Below are 6494 nucleotides of genomic sequence, written 5' to 3'. Positions count from 1 at the left end.
ACTATTGAAGAAACTCATGTCTTGATAACCCGACACAGGTAGTAAAGGTAAATTCTCTCTATAGATATGATAAAGCTGAAATCCCATTTACTAAGTTTGCTAGCCCATGCTTAGATGAGTTTGATAAATTTATGGCTAAGCAAGAAGATTTTAATGCTTATTTTGGTAGACAATTGAAATACAATTCAAATATGCTTGAACACTTGGGTGATTATATGGCTAATGTCAAAGGTGAACTTAAACTTATTAGTAAACATGCTTCTATGGTTACCACTCAAGTAGAACAAGCTTAAAGCTCAAAATGATTTGCTCAATGAATTGAATAGTAAGAATAATGATAATGCTGTTAGAGTTATGACTAGAGGTGGTAGAATGACTCAGGAACCTTTGTATCCTGAAGGCCCCTAAGAGAATTGAGCAAGATTCTCAGAGAAATAATATAGATGCACCGAGTCCTTCTAAAAGGAAGAAAAAGAAAAATGATAGGACTTTGGATGCTTCTAGTGAACCTGTTATTGAAACCTGAGAATCCAAATGATATCTATTTCTGATGCTGAAACACAATCTGGTAATGAACCTGAACCTAGTGATAATGTTAATGATAATGTTCATGATGATGCTCAACCTAGTAATGATAATGATATAGAAATTGAACCTGCTGTTGATCTTGATAACCCACAATCAAAGAATCAACGTTATGATAAGAGAGACTTTGTTGCTAGGAAACATGTAAAGAAAGAGAACCATGGGTTCAGAAACCCATGCCTTTTCCTCCCAAACCATCCAAGAAAAAGGATGATGAGGATTTTGAGCGCTTTGCTGAAATGATTAGACCTATCTTTTTGCGTATGCGATTAACTGATATGCTTTAAAATGAATCCTTATGCTAAGTATATGAAAGATATTGTTACAAATAAAAGAAAGATACCGGAAGATGAAATTTCCACCATGCTTGCTAATTATACTTTTAAGGGTGGAATACCAAAGAAACTTGGAGATCCAGGAGTACCCACTATACCATGCTCTATTAAAAGAAACTATGTTAAAACTGCTTTATGTGATCTTGGAGCCGGTGTTAGTGTATGCCTCTCTCTTTATATCGTAGACTTGATTTGAATAAGTTGGCACCTACTAAAATATCTTTGCAAATGGCCAATAAATCAACTGCTATACCCGTCGGTATTTGTGAGGATGTGCCTGTTGTGGTTGCAAACGTTAATATTTTAACTGACTTTGTTATTCTTGATATTCCCGAGGACGATAGTATGTCTATTATTCTGGGAAGACCCTTTTTGAATACTGCAGGGGCTGTTATTGATTGCACTAAAAGAAATGCCACTTTTCATGTTAATGGTAATGAGCATACAGTACACTTTCCGAAGAAACAACCTCAAGTCCACAGTATCAATTCTATTGGAAAAATTCCATCGATTATGTTTGGAGGTTTTGAATTTCCTCTTCCTACTGTCAAGAAGAAATATGATATCTTATTATTGGGGATGTGCATATCCCCGTTGAGGTAACATAGTGTTATTCGAAATTTCTCCAGTTCCATGTTATTCAGAATGAGTTCCGTAACAAGACTTGATCAACCTTGTTAGTGGATTTCTTTTGATGAGCATGAGATGGATGAAACTAGAAGGCACAACCTTCTGTACCATACTCATACTTTCTGTTATTTATATTAAATAAAATAAAAATAAGTATTTTCTGTCCGTTATCTGAATTATCCGTGCAATATAAAAATACCCCGAAAATAAAAGTTCTCCAAATGCCCTGAAACTTAAATATGATTATTTGAGAATATTTGGCACTGAGAACACAACAGGAGGAGCTGGCACCTGGCCACGAGGGTCAGGGGCACGCCGTACCCCTCTGGGCGCGCCCCCTGCCACATGGGCCCGCGGTGGCCCTCCTCCACTTATCCTTTCACCCACACACTCCTTCTTCCTCCCACAAACACGAATATCCAGCTCAAACCTGAGTCCAAGCTCGTTTTGCTGCCATTTTCGATCTCCTTGCTCAAAGCACCTCTCACAAAACTGCTTGGGGAGATTGTTCATTGGTATGTGACTCCTCCATTGGTCCAATTAGTTTTTGTTCTAGTGCTTTATTCATTGCAAATTTGTGCTTCCTAGGTGACCATGTTCTTGAGCTTGCATGTCAAATTTATATGGTTCCAAGTAGTTTTGATGCATGATATAGGCTCTAGGCACTTGTAGGAGTAGTTGCTATCAATATTATTGAGTTTGGTTCACTTTTATTTTGAAGTTACTAAAAATTTCAGAATTTCGAGAAAATGATAAAGAGATTTTTGAGGGGCTCATCGAGCCGAAGCTCAAGGGAAAAGCAAAATGAATAGGCATAGAAGCCCAAATATAATTTGCCTCGCACCGCGGAGGTTAGGCCGTGTGAATGGCCCTCCGATGAATTCTTGAGAGCAATCGAGATTTATGAGGATTTTTATGAATTGGCTAAGAATGCAGGCCTCACCGACTTCCTCCACGGCCAACATGAACAGTATCTCTTACTCACCAATACTTTTCTGCAAAAATTTTACTATTATCCTAGGGAATCACCTCCTTCAGTAGAGTTTCATTTATATGATGTGGTTAAGAAGATGTTGCTTTATGATTTTTTTCGGGTTTGTTTGATCCCTTTCGAGGGCAAAATAGAGGAACCACATCGTGAAGATGTGGATGGGTTTATTGATACCATCACTGTAGGGGAAACGAGGAAGGTTTCCGATGCATGAATCACTAGCATACATTTTCCTGTTTTGTGCTACTTTGCAATATTTGCTAGTCATTGCTTAATTGGTCGCGGAAACTGTGGAAACCTTAGTGTTCCTGATATTATTATTTTGTTCCACGGGTTATTCTGTGATAACTCTGTGAGTATGGGCGGTATTATTGCTAAACGGTTGAGTCTGAACCGTAAAAAGGGCCCCATCTTTGGGGGTATCTATGCTTCACGCCTAGCTGCACATTTTAACATTCCTATTAGGCATTATGAGAAGGAAGAAAAATTGCTGCCTCATGTTTATTTAGATAATAAGAGTATGGTAGCACATGATTTCATTATAAAGAATAGGGAAGGGGAGCTTAAATACAAATTGTTTGATAAAAATCATCCGGAGACTATTACCTTGCATGCTCTTTCCTTGTTTGATTTATCTGCAGGTCAGTACCTCGTCTCCCCAGAGGACATTCACGCCTACCGGAACCCTGCACTAGCCACAGAGCCAGAGTCAGAATCACCAGTTGATCCTCCACAACAACCTATTTACCAGTGGGATCCGGAGATGATTGCCAACCAGTGGCAATCAGAGTCTTCTTCATCGCAGTACGAACCCAACTATTATTATGGATATCCGCCAGGCCAGCCGTGGCCATAGACCAACTTAGGCCAAAAGCCTAAGCTTGGGGGAGTACGTATTTCCCACCGTCATTACATTTATGTTCACACACACATTGCTAGATGTCGGTGCTCATACTTTTTCATTGTATCATCCATGCTAGTTTATTTCCTTTTTATTCTTTCATCTTGTGTGTTTAATAAACCTTAAGAAAAAAATTAGTTTTAGTTTTTAATTAGTTTACTTTCCATGCTTGTAGTAGTAATTAGAAAGAAAACCCAAAAAGATTTCATGTTCTTCTTTTGCTTGTTGGGAGCTTTCCCGTGTAAATAGTTTTATTTCTTTTCTTCTCTTTGGGGGTCGATAGGAGAAGACCATAATTAAACTGTTTAAGTGGCTCTTATATGCATAATTGTTGATCTGAAAAAAGATCCCATATTGCCTTGTCTTCTCCTGTTTATTGAATGCTTGCATATTCCAGCTTAGTCCAATGCACTCGCACTATTATTATTATTCACACCATTCGGTCGTGCAAGTGAAAGGAAGTTATGACGATATATGATGGACTGACTGAGATGAGAAAGGCTGGTATGAACTCGACCTCTTTTGTTTTTGTAAATATGATTAGTTCATCATTCCTGATTCAGCCTATTATGAATAAACACGTTTGCAATGACAACTAGAGATCATAGTTTCTTGTGCCATGCTTCATTAGCTGGGAGCTTAGAATGGTTTACCTTGCGTGCCAACATGCTATTAAAATGGTTGTGATGTGGTATGATAGGGTCGTATCCTCCTCTGAATGATTTAAGTGACTTGACTTGGCGCATGTTCACGCATGTAGTTGAAACAAAATCAACATAGCCTTCACGATATTTATGTTCATGGTGGATTATATCCTACTCATGCTTGCATTCGGTGTTGATTAATTTTAATGCATGTTCATGACTGTTGTCGCTCTCTAGCTGGTCGCTTCCCAGTCTTTTGCTAGCCTTCACCTGTACTAAGCCGGAATACTGCTTGTGCATCCAATCCCACAAACCCCAAAGTTATTCCATATGAGTCCACTATACCTTCCTATATACGGTATCTACCTGTCGTTCCAAGTAAATTTGTATGTGCCAAACTCTAAACCTTCAAATAATATCCTATTTGTATGCTCGAATAGCTCATGTATCAACTAGGGTTGTATCTTCCATGTTAGGCGGGTTATTCTCAAGAGGAGTGGACTCCGCTCCTCACTCACGAGAAAATGGCTGGTCACCGGGATGCCCAGTCCCATGCTTTATGCAAACTAAATCAAAATAATTGCAAACAAAACTCCCCCTGGGACTCTTGTTAGTTGGAGGCACTCGTTGTTTCGAGCAAGCCATGGATTGATGCTTGTTGGTGGAGGGGGAATAAACTTTACCATTCTGTTTGGGAACCGCCTATAATGTGTGTAGCATGGAAGATATCGCCATCTCTTGGTTGTTATGTTGACAATGAAAGTATACCGCTCAAAATATTATTCATCTCTATTTCAAAACCGAGCTCTGGCACCTCTACAAATCCCTGCTTCCCTCTGCGAAGGGCCTATCTATTTACTTTTATGCTTGAGTCATCATCCTCTTATTAAAAAGCACCAGTTGGAGAGCACCGCTGTCATTTGCATTCATTACTGTTAGTTTACATTGAGTATGACTTGACTGGATCTCTTTTACCATGAATTACAATGTCTAGTCAGTCCTTGATCTTTAAAGGTGCTCTGCATTTATGTTTTGCGGTCTCAGAAAGGGCTAGCGAGATACCATCTTGTTATATCATATTTGATTGTTTTGAGAAAGTGTTGTCATCCGAGATTTATTATTATTGCTCGCTAGTTGATTATGCCATTGATATGAGTAAACATTGAGACCTTGCGTTATTGTGAATATGGTTAGTCATAATCTTTGCTGAAAACTTGAATGCTGGCTTTACATATTTACAACAACAAGAGCAAACAGAGTTTGTAAAAGTTTTTCTTTATCACTTTCAGTTTGTCAAACTGAATTTGCTGAGGACAAGCAAAGGTTTAAGCTTGGGGGAGTTGATACGTCTCCGTCATCTACTTTTCCAAACACTTTTGCCCTTGTTTTGGACTCTAACTTGCATGATTTGAATGGAACTAACCCGGACTGAACGCTGTTTTCAGCAGAATTACCATGGTGTTATTTATGTGCAGAAACAAAAGTTCTCGGAATGACCTGAAACTTCACGGAACATCTTTGGAAATAATAAAAATCCTTGCAAAAGATGAAGACCAGGGGCCCACACCCTAGCCACGAGGGTGGGGGGCCCCCTACCTCGTGGCCCCCTGGAGCTCCTCCGACCTCAACTCCAACTCTATATATTTGGTTTCGGAGAAAAAAATCAGAGAGAAGAATTCATCGCGTTTTACGATACGGAGCCGCCGCCAAGCCCTAAAACCTCTCGGGAGGGCTGATCTGGAGTCCGTTCGGGGCTCCGGAGAGGGGAATCCGTCGCCATCGTCATCATCAACCATCCTCCATCACCAATTTCATGATGCTCACCGCCGTGCGTGAGTAATTCCATCGTAGGCTTGCTGGACGTATGGGTTGGATGAGATTATCATGTAATCGAGTTAGTTTTGTTAGGGTTTGATCCCTAGTATCCACTATGTTCTGAGATTGATGTTGCTATGACTTTGCTATGCTTAATGCTTGCCACTAGGGCCCGAGTGCCATGATTTCAGATCTGAACCTATTATGTTTTCATCAATATATGAGAGTTCTTGATCCTATCTTGCAAGTCTATAGTCACCTATTATGTGTTATGATCCGTTAACCCCGAAGTGACAATAATCGGGATACTTACCGGTGATGACCATTTTGAGGAGTTCATGTATTCACTATGTGTTAATGCTTTTCTACTCTATTAAAAGGAGGCCTTAATATCCCTTAGTTTCCATTAGGACCCCGCTGCCACGGGAGGGTAGGACAAAAGATGTCATGCAAGTTCTTTTCCATAAGCACGTATGACTATATTCGGAATACATGCCTACATTACATTGATGAATTGGAGCTAGTTCTGTGTCACCCTAGGTTATGAATGTTACATGATGAACCACATCTGGCATAATTCTCCATCACTGTTC

Source organism: Triticum urartu, chromosome 2 (genome assembly GCF_003073215.2).
Source record: "Triticum urartu cultivar G1812 chromosome 2, Tu2.1, whole genome shotgun sequence".
NCBI lineage: Eukaryota > Viridiplantae > Streptophyta > Magnoliopsida > Poales > Poaceae > Triticum > Triticum urartu.
The sequence above is the reverse complement of the archived record's forward strand: the minus strand, read 5'-3'. Positions refer to the sequence as shown.